General features: G+C 49.7%; 1 protein-coding gene across 13 annotated transcripts in view; it reads right to left on the reverse strand.

Annotated features, from left to right (window-relative positions):
• Pmca (plasma membrane calcium-transporting ATPase 3) overlaps positions 1-19,820 on the reverse strand; it is a 283,076-nt gene that overhangs the window by 215,100 nt on the left and 48,156 nt on the right. The window lies entirely within an intron of this gene.

Here is a 19,820-nt window from a genome sequence, read left to right on the forward strand (position 1 = left end):
GTGTAAACACATACGTTTCAACGAAACTCCCCGTTCTGTAGCAATTCCCGAGAACTACGAATTTCGAAACACGGCTCCACGCACAAAATTAAACAAAGCCCTGTCCGATGACATTGACGGAAAGGTTGTGATTCCGCTACTGGAAACGTGAGCCTACCCGCCGCGGTGGCTCAGTGGCTAAGGCGTTCCGCTGCTGAGCACGAGGACGCGGGTTCGATTCCCGGCCGCGGCGGCCGCTTTTCTGATGGAGGCGAAAAGCAACAACGCCCGTGCGTACGAGATTTCGGCACACGTTAAAGATCCCCAGGTGGTCAAAATTAATCGAGAGCCCTCCACTACGGCGCGCCTCATCGCCTGCGTTGCGTCGTTGCGTTAAACCCTACAATCAAATCAAATCAAACATGAGCCTGACTACAGCGGAACAGCCGCAAAGTAACGCAGTGAATGTGTAAAAGCAAAGCAGAATACGCCACCACAAAACGAATACGAAAAACAAAACACGGGGATTGTTTTTGCAGAATCCGACATTGGCCTCCGTTGCGGCGCGATAGGGGTTCCTAACACACGCGCTGGCAGTGACATTAATTTTGCACGCGCCGTAAATGTTTTTCCACACTCAACTACCCGAACTCATTTCTTTTGCAGTATTAAAGTGCGCACAAACAGGCCTGATTCTGCATCCTCCTCGAGAAACAACCGAGCACCGCGTGATCCCGTCTGCAAGCCCCGTAACATCGAGCATTTTCAGTGCTCTAAATAAGCCCCTCTTTCTTTGTCTGGGGCACAAATGTCGGTCACCGGGACGGCGCTCCCCCCCCCCCCCTCGTTCCCCCCTCAAACAAGCTTTTTTTTTATATTTCTTGCGCCCCGTAATTTCGCAGGTAGTCCTGATGAGCACGGTCAAAATTCATATATGCACGCGTTTTTTTAAAAACTCAAGGTATTTTAAATTGATCCCTCTAATTGATCCCTCTGACAGCACAAGTATAACTTCGGCGCGTTAAAGCGCCAGTTTCATTTAAACGTTCAATTAAGGCTTTTCTTTTTGGCGCATAGATGTGAACAAGAGCATAAATGCAATAAAATAGTTTTTCTTTTATTTACAGCACTGGAAAAGTAAGATTTTGCTTGAAGGGTATACCGCAGGAATTTATTTTTTTTTTTTTTGGGGGGGGGGGGGGGGCTGAGCGGTACAGCTTAACAATTATTGGCTAATTGTAAGGCATAAGTAATGTTTTTAGTGAACTTCAGCCATTTTATTTTTCTTTATCTTAGGAAAGCATAATATGCACCGTACCTTATACTAGTGGCGCTCGCTTGTGCCTTTTGCGAAGTGTCTGCCCGTTGGGCCGCCTGGATTTGCTCGGGCCGAGTTTCCCCATTTTTACATCAGGACGACGATTGTCTCTCGAGCGAGCTACAGATGCGCGACGAATTTGAACGACTCGGCGTGCCATTAATCTTAATTTGTCCTGATTCCCCCTGACACCGTCACATTTCTGTTTCAACAGATTGCACGCCCCGAGAATAACCTTGACGCGTGCACCCCTCGTTCCGCACTTCCATCGCTTACAAGAAGAAAGGCGGCGAGTACCAATGCCAAAATGGAGCGAATGCGGGCAGCTTGGAGTGCTACGAGGTCGTCCAGACATCGCCCGCCACTCCTCCTTCCCCGAACATCCTGACACGGCGTCGTTAAAGAGAAATACGGATCGCGCGCAGGTGCTGTCCGACACGCTTCCCTTTCACAGAAGAGGCTAATGAGATAAGGTCTTGCTTGACAGCGGCCCGTATTCGCGACCGTATACAACGCTGTTTATTGGGAGCACCAAGAATATCCGTCAAAACCACTGCTGCTGTGAAGACACGAAGTACCCTGCGTGCCTAAAAGCGTTAACTTCACAAATTCTCAGTTATTCGCGAACTATGGTTAACCTCCCCCAACCTGCTCTTTCTCCCTGACGCAATATTATAAGCCGGCATTTTTTTCGAGGTCACTAATTTAGGTTGGACAAGAAAAAAAAAACGGGGCCCCTTGTGTTTACATTTACAATAAGATATTCATCTCTCGATTTATTAACGCGAAATCATTACTTACGGGTGAAATATTTCTTAAACGCTAAGTATATAGGAAAAAACCGCTGCACAAGCTACTAGAACTACTGGCACGGCTCACGCAGCAATGTTCAACGCAAAGGGAACCTCAGGTATTTGGGGCAGAATGTAGGTACATAACCGACAGTGCCACCGTTCTTTTATTCAACGATGCATGTCGGAGATTTGTTCGCAATAGCGAAAAAGAAAGACGGGTTGACAGCGGCGTCAAAGACAGGCGAGATCAAGGCAAACACAAAAACAAAAGGTGTCGGCTTGAGCCATTCCAAGCACAACGAAAACAAAAGATAAACAAACATACGCAGGCTGTTCCAACGGATGGCGTGCGAGCCGCGTGCTAAAGCGGGAAAATTGAATTGAACAAACTTGATTACAGAAAGCATGGTCTACGGCCTAAGTGGATAAAATCAGAGCGGGATAAAAGGGCGTTCACGTGTGGCCGAAGAAAATGTGGCACAGAGAAAATGATGACGACGATAGTGAAGGGACACTTTAGGCATGCTTTCGCATTCACTCAATCATAAAAAGTGCTTAGGTGACCTCGCAATTGTTTTCTTCACACCTCAAAAGCTACGCGCGTGCTCACTCATCCGGTGGTTAATTGAACGGCGCCCGATTCGGCGATGCATACGCGTACGAAATAAAGCAGGCAGCGAGGTTCGACATAAAACGCGCTATCCATTTCCGCGGCGCACTCCCCACGGTGACAGCGCGTGTCAGTCACCCGCGCCGAGAGACGCTGGCGGCGAGGAGCGACCAAAGACGAAACCGAGCGGACGTCAGTCAGTCAGGCCGCGAGCTCATTCGATGCTCGCGGCGTGTCAGGAAAAATAGGTCCGCGCAGACAAGCGACCAAAACAATGCGGCGGGCAGGGATGACAAGTCGACGGCGCCTTCGGCACGTGGGACCGCGACGTCCCGCTGGCTGTATACGGTATCGGGTGACGAGAAGCCTTCCTCCCAGCGCGTCTCTTTTGAGCGACGTGTCGTACCCTCAGTTCGGCCGCTCGGGAGGGGACAGCCTTTTGCGTCGGCGCTGCGCAACGCTAACCAGGCGACAGCCTGTTAGCGTTGCGTTGTTAACCTTAGCGTTAGCGTTAACTTTAGAGTTAGCTTTAACGTTAGCGTTGTTAACCAGGCGCGTAGCCGTCGAGTGCGACCTAGATAATTAGCCCCCTGTATCCACTGTGCGCTCTCACTCCGTGCCGTTCACTACGACCACTACAAGCGTCTAGTGCACTGCGACGGAGCGACCAAAGCAATGTGCTACCTCCTGAGAGGGGCGGCCGTGAGCGGAAGCGTAAGTGGCGAGCCATTTGACCAACAGGACCATCATCATCATCATCAAGCCGTTTGTGTCCACGGCATGATGAATGCCTCTCCCACGTTGATTCAGCCCCTCCCATCCGGCAATGTCCTAGTCATTTATTCTGTCGCTATGAAGTGCGCTAAGGACGGGGGGGGGGGCACGAATTTTTCTCCCATGTCGGCAAAATAACAACCGCCGAAGCCCAAGGTGGTCGAAACCGCGACTTCGTGCTCAGTCACACAGCGCCTTCTGCCACTGAACTACTGTCGCCACTGGCGTACGCAGGAAGAGGGACGAGGGGGGGAGGGGGGGGTATGAACGAGGCCACAACTGCGCCTGTATTATTAAAGCAAAGCTTTACTACTTTCGTCCCGCGGTGTCGCCGCGGACGCGAAAGTTAACCTTGCGACACGCCGTTCGAAACGCATCGCGTGGTTTTCAGTGCTTGCTTTCGGCGCTGCGCACTAGGCCCCGTTTTCAGTCGTTCTGCTCAACCATGTGTGGCGGCGGCCGCGGCGGTTGCGGCCGATCAGCTCCAAACACCCCGCAGCGCCCCACGCATGCGCCGCTGGGTCGTCTGGGGCTACGTGACTCGTCTTGCGCCGCGTTCGCCGTGAATGGAAGCGAGGCCGGGCCTCCTTCTGTGAGCGTTGCACGTGACCTAACGGCTTTCAGCCGGGGTGGGCAATACAACTGCATGAAAGGTTAACCAAGCGAAACCGAGACTCAACCAGACTAGACCAACATTTTGCTTTGCATATGGCGTCTTGTCCCCACGGCAGACCCATACGCAGTTACGACAAGGACATTCAACTCTCAGCCGTCCAGCAGGTCCTAACGGCTCTCGAACGGCAGCACCGGAGAGAAAGCTGGGGGCCGACGCACTCCCTTCGGGGACAAGGGTGTCCACCCTAGCAAAAGTGTTGCTTAGTAGAATGCCACCAGGATCGACGAGTGGCTTCGTCCGGGCGTAGTGGAGACATCACGTCTGTTTCCGGCGATCAATGAGGTCTCTTTCACTTCACTTCACTTGCTTTGCATATCCAAGGTTAGCTGAGCTAACCCGCAGCTACTTTTTTTCTGGCGCAAACAACGTCCTAACCTTACGCGGCTTAGTTGACGTTTGCTCTGATCACGTCATTAAGTCATTTTCAATGTTCGTTAAAGCAAACAAAAATGAACAATAAATTGGCGCCGAATTCTTCTATTGGGGGAACTGCCATACCGCGCGTGTCATGGAATCTATAGTTGAATCGCCTTCGCCGCGCCTGCTTTTCTGAAGGTAACTGAGTTGGTACACGGTCTTGCCGCCTCACGATCTCCACCCTCTCGTACAGGGAGAGAGTTTTGCGAGACGTATAGGCTAGCACGAGTCCACGTCCTGTCCAAGAGACTTCGAGCGGAGCCCAATGTCTGGTATACTGATGCAACCGAGTATCGGGAGAACACGAAGTCAGCAACTGGCTGGCATAATCATACACGGGGGAAGCGGAGGAAGCGGCTACCGCCCCAGCGATCTCCAGCATCTAAACGTCGGGAGTGGTAGTATCAGACCCGCAGGCTGCCATTCGAAACTTTACGAGAGGACGTATACAGGGTGTCCCAGCTATCATGCACCAAGTTTTAAAAAAAGAGTAATGGCGTAACTCGAAGAAAACCTATTGGATAATGTTTGCAGTACTGTGAAGAAGCGGTGACTAATTTTTTCGTTAATGAGACTTAACTAATTATTTCTAATTAATTATCTAACTCGATAATTACTGTCCTAATCACGAAAGTGTCAATGAGGCACTTGTAGGTACCCACGAGGGGCATCTAACTGCGGTATTTTCAGCGACGAACTAATTGCGTACTCATTTATTCTGACTGACAAAGAAAACCCGCGAAATATGAAAAATACCACGTGACGGCGCATCCGCGCGCATTGTAAAGCAGCGTCCCCAAATAAGCTGATTGAAAGCAACTGCTTCCGGTGTTACCCACCCGAAGAGACAGCGCATCACCTTGATAAGGCGCGTGTGCAGATAAGGCACAAACTCGGTGGCGATTCCTTCTTTCTTTCTTTTGTTTATTTCATTCTGGCTAACTCAGAGGCAGCCAGTTTGAGGGCGTTGCTTTACGATGCGCGCGGACGCGCTGTCACGTGGTATTTTTCATATTTCGCGGGTTTTCTTTATCAGTCAGAATAAATGTGTACGTAATTAGATCGTCGCTGAAAATACCGCAGTTAGATGCCCCTCGTGGGTACCTACAAGTGCCTCATTGACACTTTCGTGATTAGGACAGTAATTATCGAGTCAGATAATTAATTAGAAATAATTAGTTAAGTCTCATTAACGAAAAAATTAGTCACCGCTTCTTCACAGTACTGCAAACATTATCCAATAGGTTTTCTTCGAGTTACGCCATTACTCTTTTTTTAAAACTTGGTGCATGATAGCTGGGACACCCTGTATTTCCCAAGACACTCGCCATACTAAGACCTCAAACCAACATTGAAAACCTTCCCACAGTCACGCTACCCTGGGTCCCTGCACATGCCACCTTGGAAGGCAACGATGAGGCACGTGAGCTGGCTTGCGCTCTCCCCAACGAAACCAACTGGCAAGTCGTATCCCCGGACACACCTCGGAACGGCAGCGGCGGGCTTCTCACGTATCGGGAAATTCTCTACTATAGGGAGGGCAGAGACGATCATATCCCGGCCCCCAACAGTCCCTCGATAGAACGGCACTGCAGACCAATTCCTTTCCAAACCAAGTCCTGTATGACCAGATGTATCCCTACCTATATGAACCAAAATGTAGATTTTGTTCAGGGTGGGCTACACTCTCACACATCATGTGGAAGTGCCCGCACGTCACTACAAACTTCGAAGAACACAGCCGCACTAAACATACACAACGATGTGCGGTGGGAGCCCGCGCTGCACAGCTCCAGCGCTACCACTGAAGATAACAGGCCTATAGTCTGAACAGCAACGGAGGCCGCTGACTCTCATGGGGTCGGCCGAGCCCTTGAAGGGAAGAACACATCAGACCAGTCTTCTCGGTTGGGAAGTTTTTCTCTTTCGTTCCCCGTTTTGCCGATCACCCCTATGCGGACTCGCCGCCGGGCTGACACTTAGAAATTTCGCGAGTACGACGGTATATACCGCCACTTCTTTCACCGTGAGAGACTGAAGAAGGGCATTGGCACCACTGCCCCCCGTACATATGCGCATTCTATTACTCAGTATTTGAAAAGTCGACATCTCATTCTGCACTGCTCCGCTTTTGATCCGAATCGACACAACCGCGGTGTTTTTCAACATTCTGATATCAAAGCTGTGCCTCGCCACACCAGTCACATTAGCACACTCCGGCGTTGCTGGCGGCCTGGCGAAGGTGATCTAATGGCTGCGCCTACTGCTTCCCTATCCCCACATCAGAGACCTCTGGTCCTCCTCTTCCTAACAAAATAACTAATCCGTCAATCTTTTCGGGCGGCTCTCCTGGTGCGCTGAGAGCAGAAAATATGTTTCTTCGGTGAAAATACGAATATTTCCCACGCGCGACACGTGGTGCCCTTCAATTGTACCAACCCGCGAACGACTCGACCGCACGTGGCTGTGCTGCCGCGTTTATTTTTACCATTTTATTAAACTCAACATCTGTTACCGACGACTTTGTGGCTTATTTGAGGCCTTGGGACGTTCGCGTGTGTGTGTGTGTGGGAGGGGGTAGGGGTCTTGCTTTCCTCAGGGCCCTGAGGAAAGCAAGTTCTCTTTGCTGAAACGTAGGCCACAATCGTGCTTTTACCTTGTTCGAAGTTTTTCTTCTCTTGTATATATATATATATATATATATATATATATATATATATATATATATATATATATATATATATATATCATGAACGCCCGACGTCGGCCAGCTCGGTCTTCGAGAACACTCTACCCAGCTTTCGTCTCGCGTGCTATTCCCCTCTCCAGTTCACGTGCGTTCGCACCTGAAGTGGGGAGCACAGAAGACGCAGAGCTCGCTAAGCCGTTGCCGCGCGTTCTAGCGCGTGCTAACGCGGTCTACTTTTGGAGAGATGTGAAAGCCTGCAGACAAAACGATCCGGGCCTGCCAGTCATGGAGAACTTTCAGCAGCAACAGCCAGCAACAGCCGCCAGCTCTGCTGTTTCTCCAGCCTTGCACCACTGGTGCAAGCTGCGCCAATTTTTTAAATTCAAGTACCTAACCGACCTAACTTTGCTTACACATGACTCCCTTGGAAGGTTTGTCTCAATCTGAGCATTACCTGACCCCCACCCCCCTTTTTTTTACGTTTTGAGAGGTCGGCCATTTCATGTGCCATCTCTGTCCTCCAGGGAGACCGGATTTTCAACCTAACGGGTTGACTAAATCTTTCGCATCAAAACGAAGCCTTCGTAAGTCAAAACAAGCATCAGCCCACTTCCGCCGGCGGGCTGTTCCAGTGGCCAAGTCCAGTGGGTCCCCTCATCAGCCGAGCATTTATCTCCCGTGCGCATCCCTTCGGCACTAGCCCTAACTAACCCAAAGTGCACAACAGTGTTAAGCGACTCGCGTAGTGCGGTTATGAACTTCGCTACAAACAAAGTGTCCTCGTTCGCGTCTAGGGTGTGCGGGGCCCTACCACAACGACTAGTGCCAGTGACCATCAGGTGGTTCCCAGCGCATATGGGCCCGGTGAGCACGGGTGCGAACCGTAACGAGGAAGCAGACCGAGCAGCGCATGTGCTCACCGGCCACGGCACTGCCCTGAGCCCTCGACCTACGGAAGGCGACAATGACGGGATGATACCGGTTGGCACATATAAAGGGGTGCTGACCTGGTATCGAGAAAACAGAAGGACTTATCCGCCACCACACCGGAATCTCACCCGACGGGAGGCAGTACTGCTACGACAGCTGCAGGCACGCGCAATATGGACGCCAGTACTCGCAAAGCATGTATGCCCGGAGGTATACCAAAGTGATGTGTGTGCGGTGTGCGGCAGGGATCGAGCCACCATGGTGCATGTGTTATGGGAGTGCCAAGAGACAGACCCACTCATGGACACGCTGCCACCACGCCTTGCCAGTGCGGTGGCCAGCACAGACTGCAACCTACAGCGGGAGGCCGTTCAGCTTGCGCTGGCGGCCCTTGAACGCCAGCGGCCGAACACGCTGCCTCCCCCCCCAGGAGGCCGGCGACAGTAGGTAACATCTCGCAGGCAATAAAGATGTTGTTTCTCTCTCTTCGGCTCGCACTTGCAGCGCGCGCTAATCTCCTAGTGCCGCGCCGCTCGTGTCAAACTCTGATGAACGGCGACAGGGACACGAGGATGAGCCGCGTGCATGCACGGGCCGCACTGGCGTACTCTGCAAGCAGACGGAATTCCAGGAACGCCGCCGACGTTCCGCCGGCTGTGAGAGACCGTTGAAGCAGCTGCTACCTCTGCGGCTAAGAATAGCCCCCCGGACAGAGTACGCAACGTGCACGTCGACGGAGGTGTGTACGCACAGTTGGCGCGGTCAGAAAATCCCCGAGCGCAGCAATACGCGCCGCTTTCCACATGGTGTATTCCACAAGGCACACCTTATTTTTTCTTTTTTAAAGACGGTAGTCTTTCTTGGGCTACTTAAACCCAGAAATTTTGGTCTGTCTGTATGTCGGTTTGTCTGTCTGTCTGTGACTCGGTTCAGCCGCCCGGACAAAGTGAAACGAAGTCTGCGCAATAGTCTTATATACTCACAGCCACATCTAAACGTCTAACTCCGGTTTATATGTTCATACTTGTCAACACTGTTGAACAAGAACAAGATATTACGCAAATATAAGACAGAAAATTAATACACAAGGGATATTTACAATGTTCCTTTATAACAACATTCATAGATGCTTGGTTTTTGCGAAAAGCAATACTGCATCCACTGCAGAAAAAAAAAATCACACTGTCGCCTGCTGTCGCCCGCGCCACTATAGCTTCTGGCGGCATTTTAAGAATTCAAGCGGCAACAGTTACGAAAGGTTCCACTAGACAGGTTACACGTTCAGTTTAGAAAGCTCGTGGAGTGGGGAAACGTGGTTTTATAAACGTTGAAGCCGGGTGCCTCGATTCACGCGCGTCTCCGCCGTACGGCAGCGCTGGCATCGAGGCACCTGACTGGGTGCAAAGGAACGCGGTAAATTTAAATTGACTTGAGCAAATCTCTAGCGTGTTATCTTGGGAGGAACGAGACGGGAGAGGAACAGCATGAGAGGTGAGCGGGAAAGCGAAGGGAGGCATTTACTTGGCAAATGTCGAAAAAGACTATCGTGTTTCGTCGACATTTGCGACTAAAAAAGCAGATACGCGGCCAATTCATTTTTTTTTTTTTAAGAATTTTGTGCAGCGGTGAGACGTTGAAACTCGGTCTGCTATGCTCCGTTGAAGCACTGCAAGCATGTAAGGCGCCGGGAGACTTTCGTATATTAGCACCATGCACCATCTATTGTCCGCACTGGGGGCCGCAAAACACGGAGCGAGAATAATTGCCAAGCTCCCCCATCCTAGGGCCTCCTCCGTCTCAAGGCTGGAGCAGGCAACAGCGTCGGGTTGGAAAGGGCTCTTCTTGACTGCTGTGAACGTATCTTCCAAGCTGCATGATTTCGCATCCGTCCATTAAACCTATCGCAACTGACTAACCACCGTTGACGTGGCGGAGCCTTCTCAAGATGTCGGCGCCTTTGAGCAGCAGAATTCTGAGTTTAATAAATCTGTTTACGCATTACTGTTCTTTTGTTGTTGTTGTTGTTTCACTCGCAGTGGATGTAATGCTGTTAAGTGCGTACTTGGGTGTAATTTTCATTCCGAATTTTTTCTTCTTTGTTCTTGTTTTCTTTTATTTTCCTTTTTTTGCGTTATTGCAAGGTCGCTGCGCCTCTGATCTGCCTTCCCACTCACGAGCACTGCGTGCTTAGGTGTGGCAGAAAATATATCATGTATTTAAAAATTGGATAAAGCTCTGTTATTATTATTTAAAAAACTCAAAGAAATGGCAGGTGAGCACATCGGTGTAGCGAGAAACGAACATGCTGACAGCTTAGCCAAGGACGCCTTATCATCTACAAGGACGGTGCGAACGCGGTGCGATTTCCAACGCATACAGAAACCGACCATTCGCGAGCACTTTAGGCAGCTGTGGCGACCAGTCATGACGAAAGGCCTGAAGAGAGCCGAAGCCTGCCTGCTCCACCGAGTAACAACAGACTCAGCCCGTACACCAGCTTGGCTACATAAAATCAACATTGTTTCATCCCCTTTGTGCCCCTCGTACAGTGTGACTGGTGACATTGATCCCTTCATTATGAACTGCTCCAAAACCAACCCTGAGCGGACGAACTTTTTTCGTGATCTCCAGAAGTTAGGAGTGCCCATGATGGAGGACATTATTTTTCATAGGGACCACTGGATTGTGCGAAGAGAGGTGTCTCATCTCTTAATCGGATTCTTGCAGTCTACAGGACTAAGTGAGGTGTGGTGACATTGTGTGTCTGTTATTTTAGAACTAAGTGAGGTGTGATGACTTTGAGAGTCTCTGATATTTTATTGGGGACGATTAGGCGGAGCAATTGCCGGCAGTTATGTAAGGCTAAGTCCGCCTCATTCAGCAATACTTACTACTACTACTACTATTATTATGGTTCGAACAAGCAAGACGCCATGGAGGTGGGTGAGCTGCACGAGACTCTGCTTTTTTTAGTAAATTAACACGGGTGCTACCTGTACACTTGCTGCCTCGAGTCGGCGAAACGCTTTCTTCCTTCCAGCCTTCGTACACAGCATGTCTTCCAGAAATGCCTACTTCGAAAGCGTGGCATGTCGGTGAATCACGCGACGCCGTAGGACTGAACCAAGTTCAGATCAGCAAGAACTCTAGTGTAAATTTATAGAAGCGAGGATTAAATGACGTCGAATGAAATACAGACGTCGGAAGTACCGCGTCAACACGATCACAAAACCATCGGCGTTTTCTCTTTTTTTTTTTTCACTAGTCCTACCATTTTTTTTAAAGCGAGCTTGCACACAGACCGTAAACGTGCTCCTCTATAAATACATTTATAGCGTTCCCCTGTGGAACGAGGCATCCCACATGGCGACGCGTATGAAATAAAAACAATTATCCGTTGCCGTTAAGCATATTTCCCCAAGGCGAAACACTGGAGCTGCAACCAAAAACCAATACAATTTAATGGATCCCATACCTGGGATAGTATACCTGAAAAAAAACCAACTTTTCCCGAGCTTCGAAACTTCATTTGCTAAATTTGAACGGATATTGATTCGTCTTTTTTATTGACATAGCCGCAAACCATGCATTGGATTTGTTTATTTATGTTTCTGCTTTTATCGCCCAGCTGCGCCGGGCTGTGTTATCTGTGCCCCGAGTGAAGGGCATTTTCCATTCTTTCTTTCTTATGCCGCACGGATTATCTGATTCGATAGGGAGAATTTTTCGCCCTAATGCCACTAGTCTAGAATAGTCTTCTTTGATCTACAGTGTTCTCGATGTAATTCGACGGTTCGAGAAACACCCGCGCCGAAAGATGAATGCCCGCAGAGCAGACGCCGCGGCATTCGATTCGCCGACACTCGCCTACGCACGCCACTTTGTTGAATGCTGCTTCGCCGCCTGTGTATTCTTGAGTTGTTAGGGGAGCACAAGTTCGCTCCAATAAACTTGTTTTTCCTTCAAGACAACCGCGTCATCTTTGGCTCCGTGACAATATGTTATGATTGTGGTGATTATGTTAGTTAGGTAATATGTTACGACGTGTTCACTGCCCTGCACTTACTCTAACCAATGTGCTGGTTCTCTGTTGCTGCAAACAAAGACCATTTTGCGTTTGACCAGACCCTAGCCGAACGGCTATGGGTATAAGCACTGTTCTGACGAATTTCTGTATTTCATAACACGCGAATTAATAATTAATTTATTAATCAACCAATCAATTAATTCAGAATCTCCCGCATACGAAGCAAATGACTGCTAGTTCCAGATTTAAGCCAGATATATCACAGTAATCTCCAGTGCAACATCCTAACAATTCTAACAATACTAACAAAGACATGTGTGTCAGCTACCCTTCGGTGTTGTTAACCGACAAAGAAATTGCCTTTTTATCTGGCAGCAGCACGTGGGCTGCAGTGACGGCTTGAAATGTGTGCTTCTTTCTTCTTCCCTCTTTTCCTCATTTGTTGCAACAGAATTCTGTATTTGATTAATTTTGTGAAACAAACACCTGTTGTTAGTCTGCGCTGTGTCCCGCCTACGCCTCGTCCTCGTCCCTTTGCGCTGTTCCAAGAATTATATACCAACACACCCAAGCTTATACGTTAGTTCATTTTTCTTAACAAGTAAGCAGTAGACGTCGCCCTCTGTACTGGTGCACCTCAGTGACCAAACAGCGTCCTGGCATCTAAAGGGGCAATCTCGGTCTGTGGTCAACCACCCGAACCTCGTCACACGTGTAGCGCCACGCTTCGCAAGAGAAGCTTTGTAAGTGCGTCCTTACTCTGCAGCGACTACATAAGTGTCGTCCCCCCATCCGTCATGGTAGCAGGCATCCAGCCACGCGAGCTAAACGCCCAGCGTTGCAGAACCTCCGTCGTTACGCCCGCGTGGCTGCATTTTGGGGGTGCCGATTTTTCCTGGACGGAGCCTCACTCGTCTGAACGTCCTTTCTTGAATACGCACCCTACACTTCAGCACTACTCTATCATATTAGATAGTCCAGGTAAAAAATGAGAAAACAGCTGGTAGCGTCCATCTTACCTTGAAGATCAGCCAAGGTCATGGCAGCGCCTCGTGCGGTTGCGCAGTGAAAGCGTCTAATCGCTCGTCCGTTCCAAAGGGAGGGGTGCGGCGATGGCGGCATACAAGTTCACCACGCGTTCGCGCAGAGTGCGCTGAGCAGCGCCTGTGTTTTGTCTTGCGGTACGATTACGTGCGCGTTCACTGTGCACTCCCGGCGCGAAAACCGGGCTATCACTCGTTACTCGACGTAGTCGGTTTAACCGCGTTCAAGCGCGACCAAATGTTTTGGTGTCCTTGGCCCTCGGAAATACGCTTCGGGTACGAAACGTGTCACCGACAGGAGCGTGCAGGCCTTGGTGTACCTGGCAGAGACCAGCGGTTCTCATCAATAACCCCGCTCTCTCCGCAGGAATATACTGCACACCAACAGCTGCGGTTGCGACGCTCGGGGTGTATACACTGCACTGGGCACGGCTCCGGATGCAGGCGGGGGAAAGAACTCGAAGTCCTTCGTGGTCTGCGACAGCACGTGCTGCTTCACTCACAAGGACGTGTACCTACAGAGTGGACCGGCTGGTGCACTGCGGAGCGCGACGCCAACTCCGAGCGGCCGCGCAACCGGTGCTTGTTTTGCATTTTGAAGCATCTGAAAGCACAGCTAGCTTTCAGCTGCGGCTGGCGGATGTGTTGGAAGTGTCCCCATAGTTTGAAACACTCATTCGACCTCTCGCGTTTTTCGTTTTTGTTCTGGTGAGCACCCAAGGGGTTACCCGCACGCTCACCCCGTCTTTTCATTTTACTAGCCGGCTGGCTTTCCGTACACTTTAGTCACACGACGTATTTTCTCAGCGTATTCCTAGAGCTGCCCTTGCATGAATTCGGCAAGCGTGTGCGAATAGTACTTGTATGAGTGCGAATATAGAGTTTTAAAACATAGTAAGCTTTATATCCACTGCAAATGTTCCGCTGAAGCTTAGCCTGGCCTGTAGAGCGCACGTGTATTTTAACACGGCTGTGATTATTTCAATGCAAGCATCCGTACTGAACATGCGATGCCGATCCTAGTACACGTTCACGACGAGTCTAATGGTAAGTATACCAACGGAGACAGGGTACTATTATCCACTATGTCTGCATTTCTCAAACACAAAATTCAAGTAAAAAATTTAACGATACGATTTGTGTGTTCTTGTTGTTTATTATGGCAAGAGATGTGTAGAGGTATTTTTATTCTCTACAAGAAGTAGGGTCCTCACTGCTTTTTGTTTCTTTTTTTTTTTTCCTACTACGATTTTCTCTAAAGGACAATTTCGCGCTTACCGCTCGAAGGCGATATCAAGAAAATGAAAGGTGTTGCTGTTTCTTTGCAATAAACGTATATTAACGGCGTTTCGGAAACCCCTTTAAATCCCTAATACTTTCAATGTGGACTACGCGAGGAAACCCGTCTATCCAGTTGTAAAGCTTGATGTGCCACACGTTCGCTGCTTAAGAAAATGCTAATAATAAAAAAACCATGTCGCCGTCATACCTTAGTATCACTCCTTATGCTTCCCTTAAACATTCCTTCAGTGAACACCGCTTCAAAGAAGATCGTTGTGTAGTGCTTTAACGGTATACATGGGGTCTTATGTAGACCTTTTTAAGTGCCATTGGGCCATCATACTTGTGTATGATGGAGATGATGATGAGGACGATGGTGGTGGTGGTGGTGATGATGATGCTGATGAGTGTTGGGTATTTTTGGCGCAAGGCCAGCTAGGGCAAAGAGCGCCAATCAAAAGTGACTACCACAAAAAGGTAGTTATTAAAACGTATAAGTCAGACAAAACCTAAAATCAATTAAAGGCGATGGTGATGGATAGGGCCAGTTTTGATTATGCATGATGGGAAATGAAGTTTAAAAACTTAACATCGGAAAAATACTTAGAAACGCGTTTCATAGAAACCATGGCATCGTCACTCAAAAAACAACGACGGGTGTAGTGAAACGCGTTGTGTGTAGAGTTCTCGGAAGTGTTTGTGTCGTGCTGTGTCGAGTGGCATGCATGTGATTAGGATGTCGACTACCCAAAGGCCCTCCCCGCACCTGTTACACGCGGGTCTTGGAGTCCCAGTGAGGAGGTGCGAGTGCGCCTCATGCGTGTGGCCTATCCGTAACCTGGCCAAGGCGACTTCCGTGTGTCCGTATACTGTATGGTCCTAAACGCGGTTTTATTAAGTGTAACTTGTTGTCTGTCTCCGTATTCAAGTCCGCTTGCCATGTATTGCGAAGGTGCTTCCTGATGTGTGGCATGTGGTCAGTGTAGGGTACTGTTGGTATGTGCAGTGTTTGTAAGTACAGCAGCAGCGGTCATCTGCTCCGCGGTCTCATTACTGGCTATCCCGGAGTGGCCAGGCGACCAACACACAGTCAGTTCAAGATTCGAGACATATGCAGAGATGATGGTCTTTAGGACGAGATTGATGACGTAGTTTTTGGATGACTTTGTGGATGAAGCCCTTGTGTGTTCCCAGCAACGCATTCGTCAGCAAAGCTGACTCTGAAGGGGCTCGGTACATAGTGTTTTATATTTGTATAATTATACCCGGCCTTTTATGGAGGTATTTATTACACGGTGCTAGAACCTTCATATTTTCATATCACACGTGCCACATTGCGCCTAACGATGTCTTTCCAGCAAAGCCATTGTGTGCAGTAGTGAAGCCGACTTTAAAGCGGCTCGGTATATTGCCTTTTTTAGGCATACATGGAGTCTTATGGATTCCTACTTTCGTATCTTTTGCTTTTCGTACTTTGCATGCTTTTGTGACGCCTTGAAAATTGCCTTCCCAGAAAACAATGTGTAGGGTAATGAAGCCGACTTTGAAGGAGCTCCTTGTGTAGCAGAGCGGCTGAAGCGTTAATTCGAGAATGCCCACTTGGGAGCGTCTGCTATTTTTTAAAGCGGAGCTTTCAACGCGTCACTGGTGAAGACCATTGTTACGCCAAAACGCACTGCAGGAAAGCCAGCTTACACAATAAACGCCTCAAGAAAAAATTAAGGCCAGTTCCACGCCTGTGAAATCGGCTGAAACAGCTGGGCTGACTTTGGCTCGCTGGCGGCCACCTCCTCCAGCGGCGAGGGCCCCTCGCACACGTCTCTCGCCGCGGTATGTATGTAATCAAAGCTGACCCACGGAGCTCTGGTAGTCTATCGGTGCAATATATAGGGGGTATGGACGTGCACCGCAGTTCCCCGGCGCACGAACCGAGATTGCGCACTGGACGGCCGTTGAGGCGGTGGCGACATCTGTCGGCCCAGCGGAGTACCTTCTCCTGTCGTGGCGGGCATAAACGGACATTGCGAGCCCCTAAACAGCTCCCCTGTTAAAGAACGCTCCCCGTGGTCGGAATCGAACTTGGGTCCATCGCGTTATAAATCCAACGTCTATCCAACTGCGCCATTCCGACACGGCCGAAGCAGTTTGGATTTTGGACTGACTTTGACTCAGATTTCACGGGAGAAAGCTTCGCGTTTTAACCATCTTCCTCTTAAGAAAGGGGCTTTGATTTTTTTTGTTGTTGTTGTTGTTGTTATGCAGATTCAGAAAGGAAATAAATCGTGAAGTAGCGAAGGCACACCACGCCCACTAGTCTCAGTTTGAAAACGACCTTTCCTTCTGTGGGTGTCATCGACGTTCTCTAGACATGCTCGGGCCCAGCGCCGGGGTTCGAAAGTAGCACGAAAACAAACCACGAAAACAAAACAAATCCTCTATTTACCAGTCTTGGACGATCGGCGGGCAGTCCGAGGACTGCGTTCGGACCGGAAGTCCCATAGGAATACACAGGAAAATCGAGCACCTGATCGCGTCTCGGGCAGTCCACGGACGATGCGGGACTGATAATCGAGGAGGCCTCATAGTAATAGTCTGACACCATGAAAACTAATTTTTCTTAAAGAAGGGAGATTGACGAACAGTCAAGGAGAAAAGTTTAAGCGGATGAACTTATATATGCTTCTCATCCCTTATGCAACACCGTGGGGAGTTTCCTATTTACTTTTCTTTCTGTTGTTCTGTTTATTGAACTACTGCGGTTACTTTCTTTCCCAAGCCTTGCACAAAAGCAGCCAAACAGATGAATGACCCCTACAGGTGTGAGGGACGGGCTTACTAGGGGACAGACACAAAGGGGAGGGAGAAATCAAGTGCGGGGCCATTTAAAGACGCATCGGGATGTGTTAAGCGGTTTGTGGAAGTAACCGTTCGGCAGGACCAATGACAGTGACGGTCGAGTTTCCTGTCCGCAGTCCCTGTGGTGATATGTTGGCGCAGAGGCGACACTTGTTGTTTCAATTGTTTCGAACGAAGACGCGCGATCGTTGTGAGGTGATTTTTGCTTCTTTATGAGCAGCGCAATGAGCTCGTAATCATATTGAACTTTTTCCCACACTATCCTGGTCTGCTTGGCGCGGTGCGGCGTACACGCGTGTCCTATGCTTCTCCCATTAGGGTGAAGGGAAGCACGTGGTATGCTGCGCTTTTCTTTGCATTTTATTTCTAAGGCGCATTTCCCCTCTCAGTACGGCGGCCTCCGACTTATTCTCGCTGATTTCACAGACGGGACACGTGCGCTTGAAAACTCTCCTGATCGTGGGCGTTCTCCTCGGTCGCCGATCGCAACACCTGCTATGTATACGCAAGGACAAGCACGGTTCGAGAGGAGTGCTGAGCGCAGCTGTGGCGCCGTCAAGAGCGTACCGTACGCGCCACGTGGACGCACACATGCGCCCTCCTCGTCGCGGGAGACAGGGTACGCACAACAGGTGCGCTGATACCCTCACACCCTCTCGTACTTTCTCTTTCCTGCTCTCACGACCACATCGGTGCATTTCCAGTAAGCAGGGGGAGTGGTTCGATTTTAACGCGAAAGTGTTTTATGCCCGGGTACACCAAGATCTCACCGGCTTCATATCCGTCACGGAAATGACGTCGCCAGAAAAAGTTCCATTGACGCGGATGCGATCGGATTCGAGCCACGACCTCTCTCGCCGCAACGGGAGGTACACAGCGCTCTGCCCACTAATTCAAGCGCAAGTAGGTTTACAAACGGGCTTTAATCTTTCCCACTACTTTCCTCATTCAGATGCCGTCTAGGAGAAACGAAGCGAAGTAGTTTATCGTGACACGAATGAGCGCCGACCGTTGGCGCCTCGATGCCAGCGTATCCGTGTTCGTGGGACGCGGGTGAATTTAGGCATAGAGTTTCTTAGTAATATTGCAAGAAACTCTATGGAATTGAGGCATCCTCCGCCACCTACTGTTTTCGGTTCCGGTTCTGTTTCGTTCGCACGGCCTTTAAGGGGCTGTGGTTTCAGTCGGATTTACGCAATGTTCCGGCGCGTGCGATCCAGTGTCTAATGTTGATGCGTGTAACACTGCCATGCCGACGTAATATAAACAGCGATGTGCAAGTTCACATGGACGCACAATAAATGCTCCTGTGAGGGCACATTTCACTCTCGTGTTTTACCGATTCCTATGAAAGAGACATCAACCACTTTTTTTTTTTAATGGAACGGGCAAATAAATGGATCGGGGATATTATTGAACTCCAAAGGGGAGTTCACCTGCATTTAACCCAGTCTGCGGGAGATTATATTGTGGGGAGAATAGGATAGGGCTGACAAAAGTAAAGAAAGGATAGATAGAAGAGAGTAGAAGGGTTGCCACTTCGGTTAGGACCATGCACCGCGCACGAAAGCACGTCACAGGGCACTGTCTTGGCGTCATGCTGCGTCCGGGAGACGCAACTGGACAGTAGCGGTTAAGCGATCGAGAGGCGAAGCTGCGATGTGATGAGCTGTCCACGACAGTCCAGAATCTTGAGAGTTCACTGGATAAAGATTATGGTAAATAAGCGGGTACTGGCGAGCGGGAGTTTACACTCGACGGCCCCATACAGCAGAGCGCCCATCGCCGGAGCAAACACCCACGGCCGCGACGTGTGGCCTTCAAAGACCGCGAACCATAGCGGCCCTCCCGGTTTTCTGCTTGCGCTTCGGCGGCGTCGCCAAAACTCCTGTCCCTAGAATGAATGAAACAGCCTGGAAAAGGAGACTCCATGAGTGGTTCCGCCTCTTCGAACAACACGTTCTGCTTTCACTGAAGAAGGTTCTGCACGGTACCGCAGGGGTTCTGAGTTCCTTCTTATACTGCAATGCCCTCTTTTCAAAACGTTGGTGTGTGAACGATGAGTAGGTCAGCGTGTCTACGCCCATCGGCAGCGCGAATAATCTCGAATAACGCAAATGGCCAATTAAATCTAATTAGATTTGATTAAGAGCAAAGCTTTTAGGCCGACACAAATCCGTCCGGCGGAGACAAAAAATCCCGAGCGCCCGTGAGCGCGCGCCTCGCGACGACCGCCCGGCGTCGTTGTTGTTGTTGTTGTTGTTGTTCCTCTTCTGGTGGCATATACCCACACCGGGGATTGGCAAGAAACGGGGTGGCTTTCGGAGCTAAAACGCCCACCTCATAACCCTATACAATCAGCTTGTAGGAACTGGGGAAACGGTTACCGAATTATATAATAGATCTAGAGAAGAATCGTGCAGGCT

The sequence above is a fragment of the Haemaphysalis longicornis genome, unplaced genomic scaffold (genome assembly GCF_048455015.1).
Source record: "Haemaphysalis longicornis isolate Haplotype H1 unplaced genomic scaffold, Haemaphysalis longicornis Haplotype H1 scaffold_9, whole genome shotgun sequence".
NCBI classification, from domain to species: Eukaryota; Metazoa; Arthropoda; class Arachnida; order Ixodida; family Ixodidae; genus Haemaphysalis; species Haemaphysalis longicornis.